This window comes from Chlorocebus sabaeus, chromosome 9 (genome assembly GCF_047675955.1).
Source record: "Chlorocebus sabaeus isolate Y175 chromosome 9, mChlSab1.0.hap1, whole genome shotgun sequence".
NCBI lineage: Eukaryota > Metazoa > Chordata > Mammalia > Primates > Cercopithecidae > Chlorocebus > Chlorocebus sabaeus.
In genome coordinates this window covers 6,891,949-6,915,160 of record NC_132912.1, presented here as the reverse complement: position 1 = coordinate 6,915,160, position 23,212 = coordinate 6,891,949, and positions in this window count along the sequence as shown.

Sequence of the window (23,212 nt, the reverse complement as noted above, 5' to 3'; positions counted from 1 at the left end):
GAAGAGTTGACTACACGACATGTTGTGTTAATACATAGGCTTGTTTCTTCCAACCCAGCCTGAGGGCACTTGAATGATGTCATGTCTGTTGTTCAACCCGATACCTTCCACTAAAGACGGGGAAGAGTGATGGGACACCAAGTCGTGGCCACAGGCTGGGAGAGGCACTTGTCTTTGTCATGTCCCTTAGCGTAGCATAGGAGTCAGCTCCCCTTATCTGCTTAATAGACAAACGATAAGGAGAAGACAGATGGCACTTTTACCAGGGCACGTGGTGGGTGTGAGGTGGACAACCTCTGTGGGGCTATTCAAGTCCTTTGTGGAGACTCCTGGCTTTAAAACCACCCTCGGCTGCCTGGCCAGCAGAATGTGGTTTCATGGAAAGGGGTTACACAGGCAAATCACCAACCACGTTGGAGGATTCTAACTCTTCTGCAGCTAAATGGTGGCATGGGTGATAAAATTGTTTGTACGAAAAGGAGAAAATGATGGGTAGATCAGAAGTCTTCTCTAGGGCTCTGTTCAGAAACGTTACCCCACAGAAAAGGGCTATCACCACTGAAGTGAGGCAAACACTGACCGTGAGTCTTAAGAAATTCAGATGGGACAGTATTGTCTGGAGTTTGATGAATTTACTGCTTCTGTTGAACTAGATGAGTTCCGAGCCCATTTCCTTCATGATTTTCTCCTCTAGTGTCTATTTCAAATCAGTAGGAGTGCTTGAAGATTCTCCCTGCCACAATGTAAACATGATGAGGAATGAGATGTGTTGGACTTGTTTGTTGCTATATTTCCTGGCTCAGAACCTCACACTGAGTAGACATCAAGAAATATTTACATGAATGAAGGAAGGAAGGAAGGAAGGAACCGTGGCCTCTTGTACAGCTGAGACGAGTCTTGCTCTGTCGCCCAAGCTGAAGTGCGGTGGCACAATCTCGGCTCACTGCCACCTCCACCTCCCAGGTTCAAGCAATTCTCCTGCCTCAGCCTCCTGAGTAGCTGGGACTACAGGCACACACCACCACGTTCAGCTAATTTTTGTATTTTTTTTAGTAGAGATGGGGTTTCATTATGTTGGCCAGGCTGGTCTCGAACTCCTGACCTTGTGATCCACCCGCCTCAGCCTCCCAAATTGCTGGGATTAGAGGCGTGAGGCACCATACTGGGCTATGTTGTATCTTTTGAAAGACCTGATAACCAGCCAGCAGGGGTGGTCAGCTGTAACACTGGTAAGCAGCAAACAGAATCCAGGACACAGAACTTCATACAGTGTCACAGCTTCATTTTCCAGGCTGCAGCTCCCACTGCCCACATCAGAACCATCTGCAGGTCCATAAGCTGTGAGTTTCTTTGGGAGTTCGGGGAGTGTCTTTTGGATGTTTATAACTTATGCATCTTAATATTGAATGTGCACTTAATACATGGAACTTCATAGTACTTGATTTTTAATATGAAAATGACTTAATTAAAATTTCTTGAAGGAACATCATAGAATGAATATGGAGATCACTTAAGTACCTTCCTGCCCTGGACATAATGATACAATTCTGGTATCTGATCTAAAGCTAAGAAGAATGTGAGAGGAAACAAAATGCAGGTGGTTAGGTAATTGCTCTATTTACCTGATTTATCTCTCCTCCTTGCAGATAATCTACCTTTCAGGCCGTCTTGCTTTCTGTCAATCTATCTTTTTCTCTTTCTTCACAACTACACATCTATTTGGCTACCTGCTTATCTCTGTCTGTCACAGCACTTCTAGGCAATACGATTAAGAGGACTAGGTTTTTTGGTTCTTTTTTTTTTTTTTTTTTTTTTTTTTTTAATGTGCTACTTTGTCTGTCAACACCTGGAATGGAAAACCTACTGCCTCATCATCTGTTTAATGGTACCTTAGTTTATCCATTCAGTATCTAAGTGAGGGAAGAGCAGTGATCCAGGATTAATACAGTATTAAATTCTTTCCCTGCTCTTTACTTGTAGAATACATCCTATAGTTGGGGAACGTCTGCCTCATGCTGTGCCTCCATTGTAGGTCATTCGAATTGAGGAGTCCTGTCTCTCCCGGACATCACACCGCAGCTTTCATCACACAACTCTTAGTCTTTCCTGCACCCCAGGACCAAGGCAGACTCCTTGAGTGGAAGGGGAATTCAGTGCAGGGACTCTGGATGGCTTTGGAGGTCATCTTGAAAGAAGGGTACAAGGGCCAGGCTCAGTGGCTCACACCTGTAATCCCAGCACTCTGGGAGGCCAAGATGAGGGGGATCACCTGAGGTTCAAGAGTTCGAGACCAGCCTGACCAATATGGTGAAACGCCATCTCTACTAAAAATATGAAAATTAGCTGGGCGTGGTGGCGGGCGACTGTAATCCCAGCTACTAGGGAGGCTAAGACAGGAGAGTTACTTGAACTCAGGAGGTGTAGGTTGCAATGAGCTGAGATCACGCCACTGCACTTCAGCAGCCTGGCCAACAGAGCAAGACTCCATGAAAGAAAGAAAGAGAGAAAGAGAAAAAGAGAAGAAAGAGCAGAAAGGAAAGAAAGGAAAGGAAGGAAAGGAAGGAAAGAAAAGAAAAAGGAAAGAAAGGAAAGAAGAGAGAAAAAGAGCCAAAAAGAGAAAGAAAGAGAGAGAAATAAAGAGAGAAAATAAGGAAGGAAGGAAGGGAAGGAAGGAAGGGAAGGAAGGAAGGAAGGAAGGAAGGAAGGAAGGAAGGAAGGAAGGAAGGAAGGGAAGGAAGGAAGGAAAGGAAGGAAGGAAGGAAGGAAGGAAGGAAGGAAGGAAGGAAGGAAGGAAGGAAAGAAGGAAAGGAAGGAAGGAAGGAAGGAAGGAAGGAAGGAAGGAAGGAAGGAAGGAAGGAAGGAAAGGAAGGAAGGAAGGAAGGAAGGAAGGAAGGAAGGAAGGAAGGAAGGAAGGAAAGGAAGGAAAGGGAGGGAGGAAGGAAGGAAGGACGGAAGGAAGGAAGGAAGGAAGGGAAGGAAGGAAGGAAGGAAGGAAGGAAGGAAAGGAAGGAAGGAAGGAAGGAAGGAAGGAAGGAAGGGAAGGAAGGAAGGAAAGGGAGGGAGGGAGGAAGGAAGGAAGGAAGGAAGGAAAGAAGGAAAGGAAGGAAGGAAGGAAGGAAGGAAGTGGGAGCCACCTACAAACAATTTCATGTGCTTTGACATTTTCCAAGGGCCCCAGCGGTGGTGCCTGGCTCAATTTCTTCTTTAGTGAGTGCAGGAGCCATGGGGGCCAGGTCCCAAAGATCCTAAGCTCCACTTTAAGTGTCTCCTAATGTGGCCAGGCTTGTGATCTCTTTAGGGATGACGTCTGAAATGAAGGAATGGTCAAACAACAGGGCACTGTCACAGCAACCAAGGCTCTGAAAGGATGGCAAGCTTGCCCAACCTGTGACCTGCAGGCTGCACAAGGCCCAGAATGGCTTTGAATGCAGCCCAATACAAATTCATCAACTTTCTTAAAACATTTAAAGAATTTTTTGCAATTTTTTTAGGTCATCAGCTATCATTAATGTTAGTGTATTTTAGGTGTGACCCAAAACAATTCTTCCAGTGTGGCCCAGCGAAGCCAAAAGGTTGGACACCCCTGAAATGAGGCACAAGAACATGCAGCCCAGGCTCCTGATGTAGAGGACCAGGCAAGGCCCAGCGGAGTTTGGCTTTAGTGAGGAGCTGCAATAGTCAGGATTCCTATTAATATTATGATTGTGTTCTTTTGGTGGACCTTGGAAATGTTCAAACAATCTCAAGTACATACGCAAGTTAGCTGAGGGAAGAGCTGTTTTTCATTCCTGTGAGACAGCTCTCTGAGTGAATTCAGTTTGTCTAGACACATTGTAAATCCACTGGGTAATTATCTCACCTCCCAACACTATGGAGTTAAAAAATAAATAAAGAGCATTAGAAACTTCCATGTTAAATCAAAATCTGCCAATTACAGGTGTATTCACTTCCTAGGGCTGCCATAACAAAGTACTGTGGACTGGGTGGCACGAACAACAGAAGTGTGTTGTCTTATGGTCCTGGGGGCTGGGCATCCAGAATTCAGGTGTTGGCAGGGTTGACTGCTTCTAAGGCTGAGAGGAAGAATCTGTTCCAGGGCTCTCCCCTGGCTTCCGGGAGTTTGCTGGCCATGTTTGGTATCCCTTGGGTTCACCCCGTTCCCCATCCTCATCTTCACATGCTGGGGTGTGTGTGTATGTGTGTGTGTGCCTGTGTCTGTGTCTGTGTGCAAATTTCCCCTTTCTATGAGGGCACCAGCCATATTAGGGCCCACCTTGTCCATGACATACGACCTCATCTTAACTAATTAGACCTTCAAAGACCCTATCTCCACATGAGGTCACATTACGAAGTGCTGGGGGTTAGGCTTTCAACCTGTGAATTTTGGGGCAGACACAATTCAGTCCATAACTGTGATGAAGATGTTTTAAAAATCGCTATTTTACAGTGAATCCTGACCCCTCTCATCCCCCGTTTGAACTTGTTTTGGTAGAACTTATGCTCTGAATCCCAGACTCTGTTCTCGTGTTTACAGGGCAGCCCAGTTACCAGAATTTGCCACTTAGCGGAGTCTCGTGTGTATCTTTGAAATATGTCATAATTTGTGGTTGGCATTACTACATGGCAATGATTATAAGGCAATGAAAGTACAGGACTAATACAGATGTTCTAAGGATTCCGGAGAACTATAAACATTTTCTCCACTCAGAGTTAACATTTCTATTTATAAATGCTAGATCGCAGTGATTCAAAAAACTTTCCTCAAAAGCTGATAACTTGGTGGTTTAGACTATGTTTATAAAGACAAAGAAACCTTTTTGAATTTCGAAATAACAACGGAATACAAGAGCCAAAGAAGGTACTTTGAATGTCCTTATAAACAGTGACTTTCTCTTTTCAGATTTAATTAGGAAAAAATAGATAGGTCAGCCTATTTATTTGAAGTGTTGTTGCAATAAAAGAGAATTATCCAGATTAAAGCTGCTTGAGCTTAAACTTATTTTTTCACATCCATTTTCTACTTAGTGCTGTAAGAATTAAATGTATTTGTAACTAAATTGGGAACAAACAATTGCTACTCACAAGCATTGACTAACCAAGCTCCGCCTGCAGCCCCGAGGACAGCCTGGCATAGCTGAGCAGTGGGTGAAACTGCCTGAGTGAAGTGTTCAGTCTGTGATGTGATTAGCATCTGTCACTACAGCAGCAGGGCACAGGGATGAGCATTTATCGGTGAACTCAACACAGAAATGACCAAGGACTGGGGTAAGAGTCCAGCAGAAAAGCAGCACATCATATTCCTTAGATGAGTCATAGAAGCCACTCTTTTGTTCATTTTGAATATTCCAAATAAAGACTTAAAGGATACCCCGTGATTCCGTTACACTGAAAACTAAAAGCAACTAATAACTTTATATTTTATTAAAACACAAAGAATATATAATCTAAATGCTTCTGACTCAGAAATAAAATGCAGTTTCAGGGTAACATATTTACAATATATCATCTCCTCAAATATTTTTCCTGTAAGTTCAAATTACACAATGTACCAGTTATCTATTTCTGCGTGAAAACAAAGCAAAATGAAACAAAACCGAAACCCATGCTTAGCGATGAAAAAAATCAGTATCAGCCTCATGGATTCTGTTGGACAGGAATTCAAAAATGGTAAAGCTGGGATTGATTCTTTCTGTTCTTTGACACCTGGAGCCCAGGTGGGAAGACTGGAATACTGGCACAAGCATCTGGGGCCACAGTCATCTCAGGGGTGACGGCATCTTCATTGCTGTGTCTGTCACCTGAGCTGGGATGATTCAGGGCTGGGCTAAGCTAGGACTGTAGGCAAGACTGTCTACTGTGGTCTCTCTCCATGTGGCTTGGACTTCCCCACAGCACGGTGGCCTTCAGGTGGTTAGACTTCTTGCATCACAGGTTGGGGCTCAAAAAGTAAATGCTCCAGTGGACAAGGGGACAAGGTGGATGTTGCATCATCCTTTCTGACCTAGCCTTGGAAGCCACACAGTGTCACTTCTGCCACATTCTATAGGTTACAAATGGGTCACTAAGCCCATCCGGATTCAATGGGCAGAGAGGGGACAATTGGACTCCATCTTTCAATGGGATGAGCGTCAAAGAAATTATGGCCATCTTTAAAACATATGACTAGATTTTCTGAATAATTCCCTTTTTTCTCTCATGAACAACTTCTGTTTTTAGTGAGTAGAATGGACAAATATTGAGACTACCGTGCTTTTCTGAAATTGTGCCCACACAATAATTGTTTGCTCAGCATTTCTTGCAGTACCTGAATGAAGTTTTAAAGCATATGGCATCTGGAAGTGGTAGATTTTGCAGGTAGAAGAATAAATTCATAAAATCATGTTTCCTGCAAGGACATTTTTCCCCTCTTCAGATTCACAAACAAAATATTTTCCTAAAGCTTCCCTTTAAATCTCAAAACACATACCAAACAGGAATTTTTTTGTTTGTTTTTTATTTTTCTTTTTTTGAGACGGAGTCTCACTCTGTGGCCCCGGCTGGAGTGCAGTGGCACAATCTCAGCTCACTGCAATCTCTGCCTCCCAGGTGCAAGCAAGTCTCATGCTTCAGCCTCCCCAGTAGCTGGGATTACAGGAGCATGCCATTGCGCCCAGCTAATTTTTGTGTTTTTAGTGGAGACAGAGTTTTACCATGTTGGCCAGGCTGGTCTTGAACTCCTGACCTCAGGTGATCCACCCGCCTTGGTCTTCCAAAGTGCTAGGATTACAGGTTTGAGCCACTGCACCCGGCCAGGAAAAATTTCTGACCAAGCCAATTTTTACTCACAGGTTGGGTGTTTCAAATTAAGCAAAATGAGTTTCTATCTGAAGGGATCACATAAATCACATCACTGCTATTGAATTGCTTAATCTTCTTTCTCTAAGACTTTTTAACAGTTTTACAAAATTTTCTACACGTTTGACATTTTCTTTGCAAAACAGCTTCCAAATGTGCTACAAGAAATTTTAATAAAAATTTCTTAGCATGCCAAAAACAGATACAAAAACACATTTGTACATCATCCCAAAAGTAGTAAAGTTAATTATGACTGAGAATAAACTACCTTTTGAGATGGTCATTTCTTTAAAAACTCACTTGTGTGGAAGTAGTATTTTCTAAATTAGTTTTTGAAATAAAAAATTGATTTTGTTTTGAAATGTTTGAGTTTATTTTGAAATAAAGGTTTTGTTTTCCTAGAAGATTTCATAGTTTCAACTACAGAAATTACGTACATTTTATAAACTTAGTTTGGGTCCTTATTAATATTTGTTAAGTTAATAACTAACATTTTGCAACACTGAAAGAGAAATTTAGGTGAGGAAAACAACAAAAACAATATCAGACTAATTTGACTTGTAAATTAGGTATTCCTTTTTATTTTTCTTGGAATACCAGAAGGTTGTGGTTAAAACCAGCCAATATATAATTATTTTTATGTATTTCTTCAATTGAAAAAAGTGCCTTATAACTTTTGTTGTATGATGGAAATACTAGTCTATGGGAAAGATGCAGAAAGGATGAAAAAGTATTTTTAGAAAGTAAGTCGAGGTGTCATCTTTTCCATGGCTCTGTGATATCTTCACAAGCTTAATTTTTAAGGGAAATCCATGCTAGGAAGGAAGTACCCACAGACTGTTACGTTCTGAGCTAGCATATTACTTCTCCAGGGTTTGTGAATGTCAAACAAAAGCGGACCCGAGAAGACCAAGAAGAATGCCAAGTTCGCTTTCAGTTTTTCTGATTCACTGTTCCCTCCTCAGTTACCACCCACCCATCTAAGAGGGACAGAAACTTCCTCTCAATTGACCCCACCTCCCTCTTCCACCATGCACATACACCAAACAAACCTCACCTCAGGAATTTCGATGGAGTTTTAAAAAATGATGACTCTTTTACTTTATAAAAAATAAATGTTATAAATAATTTACTTATAAACAGTGTATTAAATGTATTATTGTTCTCATAATAACCATAATCATAAATGCTAGCATTTATTGGCTACTCACCATGGGCAGACACTGTATGTTATGATTTATATCGTTTCATTTGCAGAAAATGTATGCTGTCTCTGTATATATGGATCATATATAAGGATCATTAAAATTATTTGTGCCCAAATGTGGTGGCCCATGCCTGTAATCTCAGCACTTTGGGAGGATGAGGGGAGGGGAATATTGCTTGAGTCCAGGAGTTCAAGATGAGCATGGGCAGCATAGTGAGACCCCGTCTCTACACAAAAGTTTTGAAATTAAAAAAGTAGTCAGGCATGGTGGCACATACCTATAATCCTAAACTACTCTGGGGGCTGAGGCAGGAGGATCGCTTGAGCCCAGGAGGCTGAAGCTGCAGTGAGCTATGATCACACCACGGCACTCCAGCCTGGGCAACAGAGCGAGATCCTATCTCTTTAAAAAAAGAAAAAAGTTATTTATAGTTCCAACACCTAAGATAAATACTATCAACCTGTTGGTACACTTCTTTTTTGCCTGTTTGCAGTGATTATATTGTTTTATAACTTGCCTTTTCACTTTGCACGTTGTGAATATGTTCTTGTTATATAAAAATCCCTCTTTAATGTTTTTTCCCATGGTTGTACAGCATGCCGTTATATTGAAGTAGCCTGATTTATTTAACCAGTGCCCTGTTGCTAGACATTTAGGGGGTTCTTAGTATTTTGCTGTGACCTCCAGCACCGCAATAACATTCCTGGTACTATATTCTTTCATACAACAATGATTTGATCACTAAGCTTCCTCAGTTATATTAAGTTTGAAAAGTTAGAGAAAACATTAAAAAGTCACCATTTTAGGGATATTTTAATATAACAAGCACCAAAGACCTTAAAAATGATGAGAGGATTTTACCCACTCACTTTAGAATAAAGAGAGTTTGTTTTATTGGCACTAAGTCTATCCTAGCATCCCAGAAAAACACATTGAGTGCTGAGACCAACCTATTCCAACTCCTCATAAGACCTGCCTTGGCAGGAAAAAATTATCTTTGGGGGAAAGTTAATTTGAAAAATACAATGATCAAGCGGAGGCAACACAGAAGTTAAGCTCCCTCCTCTCTTCCTTGGCAATAAAGTCAAATTCTAGCAACTGCTATCATTTACATCGCACCTGATATTTCTTCTGTATACAATCCTCTGTGAACATCTGTCAGATTGTTGCTTTTTATACACTTGAGGATGTTATGTCATATCTGAATATATACCCATATGTTTCCCACTTAAAATGTAAATTCTATAATTCGGTCAAAAATTCTTACATCTTTCTGAACCAAACAAAACACATTTATCCGATTATCATAATGACAAAATAATGTTCTCTTCACAGAAATGTCCATGACTACAGTCAAACGCGTTTGCATTTTTCCTCCGTTGATGATATCTTCCTGACAAAGAACGTTCGAGAGAGCAGAAGGCAGGTTTGGCAACAACGCAGCAATTCTTCCACCAGAAACTGAATACATTCTAGGGATGCTCCAAGATTTATGGGTTTTCAGAAACTGGCACCGGTGGTACATCATGCTCTGGATTGCGGTCTGATTCCCGTTTCTACTGATGCAATAGTGCTGGGTTCGTGTGACGGCTGGCTGTATTTCACAACTGGCAAAGCCCTGCAGTTTAGAAGTGCCTCCAAAAAAGGTCAGGAATTGGAAAATCTACAAACTGAAACTTCACGAATCCTCTGAATCCCCCAGGAACTGGATTGCAGTAAAACTCAGAGACACTTTGACAACAGATTGAGTTCAGAATTCTTTAAAATGGACAATATTGTCTTGTTTCTGGTTTCTCTTTTTCTTTTTAAGGGTAGTAAAAATACTGAACAGCATGACCATCTACAAAAGATAGCTACATAGATAGTGTTCTTAGAGAAGCTGTAATAGTTCTTTTTCTGAAAATTCTTTAAAAATGCAAAGATTATGCGTTTGTTCTGATTAAAAACCTGTTCTTAATTGACTGTTAGACAGTTTTACTATTTGAGTGCTTTGAAAATGTACTATTGCTGCTACTTAAAAGGAAACATGTAATTCTAAATAAAGTATTCATCTGTATTTAAAATATATCAATGTATGTGTCTCTACCAATATCAATGACAAGATTAATAGTAGTCTAATTCAATTTAGGTGTACAACATATTATTAAAAAGCAGTTTTTCAGTTTGGGGATTTCTTTCTTTCCTTCAATCCATTTATGACTGCCTTCCTGTCTTCCTTATCCCAATACACACAAACAGACCCATGTGTGTACACACAGATATATACACAGACACACACAGAGACACACACAGACACATATACAGAGACACACACAGAGACACACACACAAAGATATGCACACAGACACACACATATATACACAGAGACTCACACAGATACACACAGAGGTACAAACACACACACAGACACACATACAGAGGCATACACACAAACACAGAGACACACAGAAATACACTCAGACACACGCACACAGACACACACACAGAGACACACACACATACACACAGAGGTATACACACAATGCACACACACATAGACACACAGATACACAAACACACACAGACACACAGACAGACATATACACAAACACACATACACACAGATACACACGCAGTGACATATACACACACATACACACAGATACACATACACAGACACACACACAGAGACACACACATATACACACAGAGGCATACACACAAATGCATACACTCATAGATACACAGATACACAAACACACAGAGACACACAGACAGACATATACACATACATACACACAGATACACACACAGAGACATATACACAAACACACATACACACAGATACACATACACAGACACCCACACAGAGACATACAGATGCACAAGACACACACACAGACACCCACACAGAGATACATACACACACACACACATTCAGTGTTAAAAGAAACCCGGAGCTGCTTGCTGTGTGTTGTAATCATGGGCACTGAGGCACCAGGACCAGCTGTTCTGTGTTGTCTCCTTCTTTAAACCGGGTCAGCTTCGTTGAAAAGAGTCTGTTCTGTCAAACCTTCCCCAGGGCCATGGACATTTCTTGTTTCGTCTCCCTTTCATGTGAGCAAAAGTCTAGAACTATACATACCACATCCTGCATCCTTGGGTTTTTTGTTTAATTTGGTATTTTTTAACATATAAAGTTTTTCATTTGCATTCATAGGTTAGTCATTTTTTGAATACTAAAACCTTAATTGTTCATTCATTGAGTAAATATTCTGGACCTCTTTTATCAGGCAACTTTTGCTGCATAAAAAACAACAATAAAGCCTTAGTGACACACAACAAAGGGTGGTTATTTCCTGCTTATGTGTTTCTGAGTCAACTGGAACCCAGTTGGTTTAGGATGAACTTGGCTGGGCCGGGTCCAGGGGGGCTCACCCGTCTCTCATCTCCTAGTGCCTGCAGCTTCCAGAGTCATGTTCTTCTCATGGCAAAGACAGACATGCAAAAGAGTGAGCAGCACTGGAATCTTCATGTGTCCACATCCACTAAAATTCCATTGGCCAAAGAAAGATGTGGTCAGAGCCAAAGTCAAGGGGCAGGGAAATACACCCTGTATACAATGAGGTCAAAGCGCACGGCACAGCCAAGTGAAGAGCAAGATGGCAGGGGACATACTGTGGAGACGTGGAAGGGAATGAACAAGAGAGTCCAATTCACCATACCCATGCCTTTTTACTTCGTACTGGGAATACAGGGTGAGCAGAATTAGCTCTGCCTTTGTGGGGCTTACATTTTGGAAGGTGAAGCGGGCAGCAGATAAATAAATATTGTCAGTGGAAGTCACTCTAAAGGAAATGAGGAAGGGGTTCTAACTTAATAGGTGATCAGGAAAGCTTCCTGATGATGAGATACAAATGAATTGAGGGGGCTAGCCATTTGTTGAAAGTGTTTTCTAGCCAGAGGCAATAGCTAGGAAGATAGTGCCCCAGTGGGAACCCACTTAAGTCTGTCAAGTGTGCCTGGGAAAGACGAAGCTCAGATGGAGGCTTAGACGACCGGACGCCAGGACACACTGACACACACAAACACACAATTTTATTCCGGGTGACAGAGGGAAGCGATGGAGGGTTGAGGGCAGGTGAATTGGGAGTGGTGAGAAGTGCGGCTCTTGGGGAATCCAGAGGAGCATCTCCATTTCAATTTAACTGGCCTTTGGGGGACAAGGAGGCACTTCTTCTAATACAAATTGTTTGTTTTATGACTTCATTAATCTCTAAAAACCCAAGTCAAGACATCATTTTGCTGCCAGATAGCCCTTGTTTCCTGTTTGATTTCCATTTTCACAACACAATCTGGTTCACTCTGTTTACAGATTTTTTTCTTAACTCCACAATCTGAAAAATGGATCCAGATGCTAAACTGCCTCCATTTTCAGGAATTATGCAAAAGATTCTGCAGCCAGCTGACCTTGCGGGATGCCCTACGTAAACGGCTTCACAGAAGAACTGGCTTCCTGGGGTCTGATTTTCCTCCTAAACAGCTGCTTCATCTGCAAAAGTACTGCTTCTCAGTGAAGGAACACAGTGGTGGAACAGGTTTTAGAGCCAAAATGAACTTCAAAAGGCCCTCCTACCTTTTTTAAAAATGCAGGTGGGGGCATTCTTAAATCACCCTCCCCACGATTCTGGTTCCAAGCCTGCTACACCATGTCCCTACGTTACCTCTTTGCCATTAAAAGGGAAGTTTAATCATCTTTCACCAAATTTGTTTTCCAAAGCCAGAGGATTTCACAGATAAGAAACGATCAATCTTGAGCAGCATAGACTCCTAACAGATGGTAGTAAACGGGTTTGAAAATATTTCAAAACCTGCCCTAATTTCCATTCCCCAAATGTTTCTCCCGCTTAGCTTTTTTTTTTTTTTTTTTTTTTCATAATAGCAGTTTCCTTCATTGTCTCCAGTGGTCTCATTTTGGTTATAATTTATGCTTCCTTATGCTCTATGACTGGATCCAAATTACCCACTAAACATGGGCGACTCCAGAAAGAAAACTTGCCGCATTTCAAAATGTTTCCATTCATCCTATTGGTTGAATATTCCATTGAAGACAAAGAGAAGTGGCATTCTGCTTTTATGCACATTTCTCAGTAGAAGAGAAAATGCTTGTATCAGAGAGAAGGTTTGTGCTTTAAAGGGTAAAAGTCCACCTCATTCAAAGAAAGTGTGTTTTGTTTTTGCCTCAGACACAAAACAAATTAACAGCATATCACAGAAAAGAGGCATTATATAGCAATAAACATTTCATACCTTCATGGACATCCTCTCAGGATAATACTATAATGTAGTGGAAATAATTTGGGTCCATTAATCTCAGTGCTATCTACCATTGCAGTACTTCAGTGCTCCTCTCTCGGAACAGAGGCATGATTTTAAATGTATAAAGTGTATCATCATGTCCATATGGTTAATGTTTATAAAACCCCCTTGCCTTTACTTTCCCCTTTGAGCCTAACAACACTCCCATGATAATGAATAGATCCATGATTTTGTTCCCATTTTACAGATGAGGCAACAGAGAGAGGACAGAGGCATCAGGCAGCTTGTTCAAGGTCACACATCTGGGGCCAAGACAGCCAGGACAGGAACTCTTATATTTAACAAACGTCCTTTATCTTTACAACATTTGTCTTCTTTTGGATTGTGAATTCATATATATTTGTAATAAAAATTGTCAGGAAATTCGGAAAGGTGAGGGGAAAACCTTTGAAGCTTTACATAGTTTTACCACCCAAAGAAAATCATTAATGTTTTGCTTTGCTTGAGCCTGTATCTACTATTTGTTATTACAAAACTCAGATGATACTGTTTTGTAACTACTGTCTTTTTCACTTAATGTCTATATGATAATCCATCAAAATGGCTTGACCATAATTAATTTAATCAATTCCCTTTAGAGGTTTTTTCCCCATTTTCTCCTGTTTCAAGCATACTTGTCATCAGTTAAGACAGAGATACTTAGGGATAATAGATTCTTGATGATTTCCAGAAGATACATTCCTAGAAGGGAATCTGCTAGGGTAAAGGGCATTAACCATTCTAAGACTTTAAGTCCACACTAGCAAAATGACCCATCACCACATTTATTACTAGAGATCCTGCAATCAGTAGGGTCTCAGACCCATTTCCTGGGAACTGTCTCAGCTTACTTGCTCTTTCTCTGGGCTTGACACCACTATAAGTAACATTTTTCACCTGTAAGTGGAAGACATAACAAGCTGATAGATGTGTGAACCTCTTTGAGAATAACACTACTCAGTAATGTCCAAGGCCAAACTCTTCTGGCCACTAGAATGGCTCACTTGGGCTACAGGAGAGAAGGGAACTCTCCTAGAACTAACATGTGACTGAGGAAGACACAGTAAACAAATCAGTAAACAAAATATGATGTAATCAATGTCATAGGGTAGCAAGCACAACAGAGAAAAATTGAACAGGGTAAGAGGAGAGAGTGTCATCCTATTAGCCCAAAGAGGTTAGAAGGGAGCATGACAGCTCAGAACATATGGACTGAAAGAGGTGACAGATCACCTGGCCCCATCCACCAATGCCAAAGACAGGGACCAAGGTCCAGATGAAACGGAAGAGTTCCCTGGCCCCCTTCTCAGGGCATGCAACAGGGGTGCAGCTCTCTGTTTGACCACCATGAGCTCAACCCCATTGCAGGAGGGGGAGCATGCAGACAGGCAGGTGCAGGAGCTGGGGCGAGCTCTTTGGGCTTTGACTCTGCAGTAGTGTCTAGAGGTGGGTGCCTGCAACTCCAGTGTTGCAATGCTCTTTTAGCTCTGCCATGCACAGATAGCTTAAGTGTTAACCAGCTCAGTGCCCACTCTGCCTTTCTGCAAGGGCAGAGGGCCAGTGGGACAGCTTTCTGTATCCTGAGCTCTTGTCCAGTGTTCCAGGAGAATCAGGTCACACAGGGACTCAAAGGATGAATGTGGGGTATTGGGGGAATCCACCCCCAGTATTTCAACATAGGTTCTTTCTATTTTCCATAATTGTTGGCCAGCTGAGAAATAAAGAGAGAGAGTACAAAAAGAGGAATTTTACAGCTGGGCCGCCGGGAGTGACATCACATATTGGTTGGACCATGATGCCCCTGAGTCTCAGACCAGCAAGTTTTTATTAAGGGTTTCAAAAGGGGAGGGGTACAAAGGGAGTACTACCCTTTGAAGAGGGAGTAGGTACAAAGATCACATGCTTCAAAGGGCAAAAAGCAGAACTACTAATAAGGGTCTAACAAAGATCACATGCTTCTGAGGTAAAAGGACAAAGGGAAAAAGCAGAACTACTGATAAGGATCCAACAAGGATCACACGGCAAAGGGCAAAAGCAGAACTACTGATTAGGGTCTCTGTTCAGCTGTGCACGTATTGTCTTGATAAACATCTTAAACAACAGAAAACAGGGTTCTAGAGCAGAGAACTGGTCTAACCACAAATTTACCAGGGCGGACATTTTCCCCACCCTAGTAAGCCTGAGGGTACTGCAGGAGACCAGGGCGTATCTCAATCCTTATCTCAACCACATAAGACAGACATTCCCAAAGTGGCCATTTAGAGACCTCCCCCCAGGAATGCATTCCTTTCCCAGGGTATTAATATTAACAGTCCTTGCTAGGAAAATAATTTAGCAATATCTTTCCTACTTGCACCTCCATTTATAGGCTCTCTGCAAGAAGAAAAAATATGGCTCTTTTTGCCCGACCCTGCAGGCAGTCAGACTTTATTGTTGTCTTCCCTTGTTCCCTAAAAATTGCTATTATTCTGTTCTTTTTCAAGGTGCACTGAATTCATATTGTTCAAACACACATGTTTTACAATCAATTTGTATAGTACCACAATTATCACAGTGGTCCTGAGGTGACATACATCCTCAGCTTACGAAGATAACAGGATTAAGAGATTAAAGTAAAGACAGGCATAAGAAATTATAAAAGTAGTATTTGGGAACTGATAAATGTCCATGAAATCTTCACAATTTATGTTCCTCTGCCACGGCTCCAGCCAGTCTCTGTATTCGGGATCCTTGACTTCCCACAACAGTGGGGTTCTATTGAGTCATGGAGGAGGCTGTCAGTGAGATGAATGGGGAGCTGGAAGGGGGATGGAGTGGGAAGGTGATCTTCCCTTGGAGTCTGGCCAGCTGAATGCCTCTCAGCATTCAGACATTCCATCTCTTCTCTCTTTCTCTGCTGTGCCATTTGACTGCTTATCTCCTGGTCTCCTCATCTGCTTATCTGCTTCTGGAGCCTGGGGTTCAGGGTTTATATGGGTACAGGATAGGAGACATGACTGGTCAAAAGGCAACTTTCTGGACATGAAAACAGGAATGCCTGTCCCCATTTAGGTTCACAAGTCTCCAGGCCTGAGGGTGGGACCTTTGTTGTGGAACTATCCTCTTCTCTCCAGTGCTGCCCTGTCTCCTGTTCATATCATAGAGAGTCTAGTTGCTCTTGCTGCCATGACTTGGCTGAGAGCATTCAATACCTTATTCATCTTTTCATGGTGCCACCACTGCACTGTGCCACACCATCCTGACTTGTCTCTCAGGAGTGTTCAGCATTAAGAATAGGCCTGGGATTTTGGAATATCCTTGTTTCTTCAGTATTTCCAATCCCCCAAATAGCCTAGAACCAACCCTGATATTATAATCATGTGTAATGTGCCTTCTGTCATGGGCTACACTCTCAGCATTAGTACATTAGTATATTAACTCCTTTCAATTAACAAATGTCCTCTTTTTAAAGTAAACATGTCTAGGAAGGGTAGAATATTAGGCTGTTAATAAGCCATTAACAATAGTATGAGTTATTTTACCCTGTAGTTTTCCTGTTGATTAGTAACTAAGATCCTGGTACTTGGAGGATGAGAGTTTCAAAGAAAGAAGAAAAAACAGCAACATGATTCAGAGCACAAAGATATAACTGCTCAATGCCTGTCGACCCAATGCCATGGTGCATGCTGCGGAACATCAGGGGTCAGAATTTGGGCTTAAGTAGCTGAGAGGTAGGGGCTTGAAGGGAATGGATGCAAGGTCCACTTTGTGGTTGGACTGCAGCATAGGGTTCATTGTTGTCTTGATTTACTTTGTTTTTATTGCAAAGTGACTAGCACAGACCCTTGTACATTCTACATACCCAGTAAATGTTAGTCACTGTTTTTGTTATCTTAATTTTTTTTTTCACTATACCCACTGGCCTTGTTTCCTCTGGAAATAGAAAACAGGGATTGAGAGAAATTGACCAGAAAGTTGGAACTAAGGGAAGCTTACGGATATGGTGTATGTTCATAGGAAGAAAGGAACATGGGTTTGAAGACTACCACACAGTCCCTGCCAAATCTCTCTGATGACTCTTCAGGTTGGGAGGCTCAAGAAGTCCTCTCCCCCAGCTCCAAACTTGAAGAAAAGTGAGTAACCTTTCTCCATTTCACAACTCAGCAGTGAGATCCAAATAGGTCAACCTATTTGATGAGACCTCTAAGGTCTCATCAAAAAGGTCAAGATGACCAGAGTTGAAGATAAAGGGTGGAGATTCAGTATCCAGAACACAGACTTTCCGCCATCAATGTATGAGGATGGATACACATAAGTTAACCTCGCAGCAAGCCTAGGATGTGGGTAACACAGTGCTCATGTAATGAGTCCATGGCAATGACAGTATGATACTGCATGGTGGTTGAGAACTTGTGCTTTGGAGTTAAAGAGGTGGGGATGTAAAATCCAGCTTTGCCGCTTTCTAGCTGTGTGATCTTGTGCAAGTTACTTAAATTCTCTGAGCCTCCATTTCCTGTCCATTGAATGGAAAACATCACATCTACTTACAGGATTGTTATGAGGATTAAATGAACATAAAGGAACATAAAGTAATACAAAATGCTCAACAAATGGGAGCTCTTATTACACTTTAATGATAATTATATTACCATTAATCAAACTGTAATTTAATTCAATTGGGCAGATAATGCTTCTGTGATAGTCTCAAGATCAGAAAATCAGCAAATGGCAAGAGCCAGACTGAAAGCCCAACTCTCTTGGTCCTGGAACAATGCTTGCATGAGTAGGGAGGTATTAATTCCTTTCCAGTACAGATTCTAGCCAAGTTTAAGTATCCTTATTAAAAATAATTCATTCTTCCTTATGAACACTTGATCAATCTTCTGAGCCTAGAACAAATCATTGTTCTGAACCCAGATGTTCTTGGTGGTGTATTCACTGTCCATTTTCATTTTTGATACAAGGGTTTGGGAATTTCCCTAAACCATGTGTCACATTGGGAAGAAGTAGCACCACCTTGGCACATTTGTAACTCCTGACATCTGTCACCTACCAGATACAAACAAGAGCAATATGCTTTGAGGGAAAGAAGGGGACAGGTCCTGGCCTGTGGCTCTGTCTTTCTCTATGTCTGAACAAAGTATTGTTTTATCTCCCTGGGTCCCAGTGCTGCTCTGCAGTAGGTGAGGTTGGACAGGGCATTGCTAATCTGTGGGACTACCCGGGCCCTGCCACCATGGGTCTCTGAAAACAGGAAACTTTTTGCCCATAGACCTACAACCTCTGTTTTGTGTTCTTTTTGTCCCAGTCTCAACACAATGCAGTCTGAGGTGCCAGAGTTTCCCTACCCAGCAATTCCAAGACTTCTATGAAAACGCCTAACTCCCCTCTGCCATCCAAAGCAGACCTGGCCACATGGGCAGGTGGCCTCAGGGACCAAGTCTAAGTGTCACCTGTATATGTATCATCTGAGGTCTTTAGTGCCAGAAAGGACCAAAGACTCCAAACTTTTGACTTCATAATTGAGGGGACTAGAGTCCCAAGAGGAAGTGAAGTGACTTATCCATCTTCACTCACATTACTGACAAAACAGGAGAAGCATGAGTGCGTCCTCTTCTCATCAGACATTTCTTTTAAAATCCACACAGAAGTACTGGAGCCATCCAAATACTTTGAATCATTTTTGCCCCAGGACTTTTTGCACTAATTCAAAATGAGAGGCTGTGACATCAGGCTCACCTTAAGTGACTTGCGTCAAGTCCTACTGATACAAACAGGAGACAGGGAAACACTGGGCAGAAGATGGAAGTTCCCTGGCAAAGGCCTCACTCTCAAGTCTGGAAAGCAGCATCCCTAAATGAGAACAGGCATTCCTGGTTTTGGGCCCAAATGTTGCCTTTTTGCCATCAGAACTCCCTATCCTATACCCATATAAACCCCAGGCTCCACAAACAGATGAGCAGACGAACAGAAGAGCAGAGGACAAATGAGCAGTGCAGCAGAGAAGGAGAAAAGAAGGAGTATCTGAATGTCAAGAGGAGTTTGACTGGGGGTGCTCAGAGAGATCAGCTGTGGCACAGCCAATCATTGGACCTTCCTTGATGAGAAGACCATTTTCCCACTCCATCCCCTTTCCAGCTCCCCATCCATCCCACTGAGAGCCACCTCCATCACCCAGTAAAATTCTCTCATTCACCGTCCTTCAAGTGTGTGTGTGTGACCTGATTCTTCCTGGATGCCAGACAAGAACCCGGGTAACAAGAGGGCATTGAGCTGGTTAACACTTAAGCTATCTTTGGAGGGCAAAGCTAAAAAAAGCACTGTAGCACAGTCACTGGGGCTTTGAGAATTGAAGACACCCACTGCTAGACACTACCATGCGGTTGGAACCCAAAAGCTCTTGCCTGGTTCCTGCACCTGCCCATCTGCATGCTCCCCTTCCCATAAGGGGTTTGAGTGCACACAGTGGCCGAACAGATGAGCCACACCCCTGTCGCACATCCTGCGATGGGGGTCAGGGAACTCTCCCATTTCACTACGTCATTTTAGAAAATGTTCGGGACTCACAAAGTCAGATGGGTCTCTGGTGCTTCCCTGGTCACCCACCTGTTGTGCTTCTACCCGAGTAGACTGCAGGCTCTTTGGGGGCAGCTTCCAGGAACCTCCCAGGAGCTATACCCTCTCTGGAGTCTGCCTGCGGCAGCTGATCACTCACTTCCTTGCAGGTGAAGGATTTCATTTGCCATTAGACTCTGAAGGACAGAAATCCCAGAGGCTTTGTGAGCTAGGGGCAAACCCAAACACTTCCTCTTGGAAACATTTGCATTTCATGAGTTCCATAAAACATGTTCTTCCCTTGTCCCTCCACACCCCCACACTCCCAAAACTGTTCTTTCCCACTGCATTTCCATTAATATTTCCACATGTGAACTTTAATGAAAATGCATTCCATATGTTTCTGATGGATTTATATGTAACACAGAAAATTATTATGTAAGTTCCATTGAAGTCCAGGCAGTCTTCTGAACCTTTCCTCATGCCTCCTTCTCCTTCTTTAAAACAAGAAATTCAATGGTTGCCAAGATTGCATTAAAGAATGAGTCTATGAAAAAGAACACATTAATGGCATTCACAGCAACCTGGATGGAACTGGAGACTATTATTTTAAGTGAAGTAACTCAGGAATGGAAAACCAAACATCATGTGTTCTCACTCATAAGTGGGAGCTAATCTATGAGGATGAAAAGGCCTAAGAATGGTATAATGAACTTTGGGGACCTGGGGGAAAGGGTGGGAGGGGGGTGAGCGATAAAAGACGACACACGGGGTTCGGTGTATACTGCTCGGGTGATGGGTGCACAAAATTTCACAAATTACAACTAAAGAACTTACTCACGTAACCAAATACCACCTGTTCCCCCAAAACCTATGGAAATAATTTTTTTTAAATGACCCCAGTTTCCAAGTGGGCTTCCAAACGGGTCGGTTTACTTGCACCATCTCTGCTCCCACTCTGCAAGGAAATTGTGAACATGGCGCAATGCAGCTCTTTTATTGTGGGTTCCCTTTTACTCTGCGACTTCTCTGTCAGCGCTGTGCAGCTGTGTTTCTGTGAAAACAAGGGCACCAGAAAAGGAGAAAAACACTGTTTATGAGGCTGCTTAGATTGGTGAGTCACAGCATTTCAACAGCCCTGAGATATACACAGCTGACTACTTATGCAAATTTCAGACATCATGTTTGAACAAAAGGTTACATGGTAACATAACCTAGAGCCTTTATTACTAATGAGGCACTTATTTCCATTTGAATACAGAAATGTGTATTTTTTTTTTTTTTTTTTACTTTCTGTGGCTTCTCATAATTGTGTCTAATAATATAAAAAAAAAATTGGGTCTTTATCTCCACGAGGCACAGGCATCAGGCAGATTTCATGTTATTCCAGGCATTAGGAGAACATGCATCATTCTGATTTCTCCCCACTTTTCAGTGCCGTTCCAAGATGCTAAGCCTCAGGTGCGTTTTTGAAATGAGAAATTTCATTAACTTTTTTCACTTCCGAGGGCTGGCTGTTCTGTAGGCATGGTTTTCAAATGTATAGCAATAATAATAGTAAAGGAAGACGATTTTTAAAACTTAGCCATGTTCGGTTTTATTATGAATTATATAAGACAAACTTGGCAAGATTAATAGCAGCTTTCTACCTGCTAGAGTGGTTTGTATTTTGGCACAACACAGAAAGTTAGAATTGACAAGAAGGGGAGTTTCTTAATGAGATCTGTATTTCCAGATGTGGGCCTTAATGCCACAGTGAATTCTGTTTTAATAAATAAGATAAATGAGACAGACAGTTGAATATATAAATATGAAGACAAGTGACTTGAGTAAACCATAAGAATCAGTGAAAACTTGAGTTCGCACCAGTGTGTTTACACACACACACACACACACACACACCCCTTCTCTTATTTGAATTAACCACTTCAAAGACTGAGATCGAATTTCAAACAATGGAGCCCAAGCCCAGCCCCCTTCTTTCAAATCTAAATTTAGCAAGTATCTGTCAATATTTACAATTTTCTCCTTTGAAACTTGAAGACTTTGGGCATTTAAAAATCAACATTCAGCTGCAATGCTTCTGGGACGGGACGGAGGGGGTTTTAAAGGCATCTGTCAGCCCAGGAGTGAGTGAGTTAATCCATCCACCTGCCCCGACTGAGAGCAGAAGACACTGTTTATAGGACTGAAGCCAGAGGTGCTGGGTGCAAGCACTGAGACTGAGAATGGAAATGGGAGGACCAGGATCCAGGGGTGAAGTGGTGGGTTTGGACGCAGTAAAAAAAAGTTAGGGGTCCCTCTAAAAATGCAGATGGGCCAAAAGTCTTCAGAGTGCATTGCCTGGGACCCCCTCCTGCACTGTCAGCCCTGGCAGTCCTAGTGACCTGGCTGTCTTCTCAGCGACCCACTAGGCTCTCAGGAAGGCTCTGGTTTAGAGTTTATGAGCACTTCAGCATCCCCCACCCTGACCCCGGCTTCGACAATTCTTGTCCTAGAAGGAGATGGGAAAAAGAGCTCAGCCTCTGTCTGGCTCATTGATTTGAGCATGGGTGCTGTGATAGTCTATTGTACGCATCAACTTGTCCGGGTCATGGGTGCCCAGATATTTGGTCAAACATTATATGAGTGTGTCCCTAAGGGCGTTTGCAATGAAATTAACATTTGAATCAGTAGACTGAGTAAGGTGATTGCCCTCCCAGTCTGGGTGATCCTCATCCAATCAGATGAAGGTCTGACTAGAACAACAGGCTGAATAGGAAACAATTATCTGTCTCTGCCCTTGGACTGGGGCAACAGATTTTTCCTGCTTTGGGACTCAAACAGATACAGCAGGTCTTCTTGGGTCTCAAGCCTGACAGCCTTCAGATTGAAACCACACATCAGTTCTCCTGGCTGTCCACCATGCCGACTGCAGATCTTGGACTTGGCCTCCATAATCATGTGAGCCAATTCCTTATGAATACATTTATTTACATGCACGTACACACACATGTGCACACACACGCACATGTGCACACACAAACATGTACACACATATACACATCATGCACGCATATGTGCACACACAAAACATGTATACACACATATGCACATACATGCACACACACATACATGCACACACACACATACATGCAGACATATACGCCCTATTAGTTCTATTTTCCTGGAGAACTCTAATCAATACAGGTGTCCAAAAGACAAAAAACAAAAAACATGTGATCTTTACTACTAGAAAAATGGAAGTCATTTATGTAACTTACAGAAACCAAGTCCTTGTTCTCAGTCTTTAGGATCAG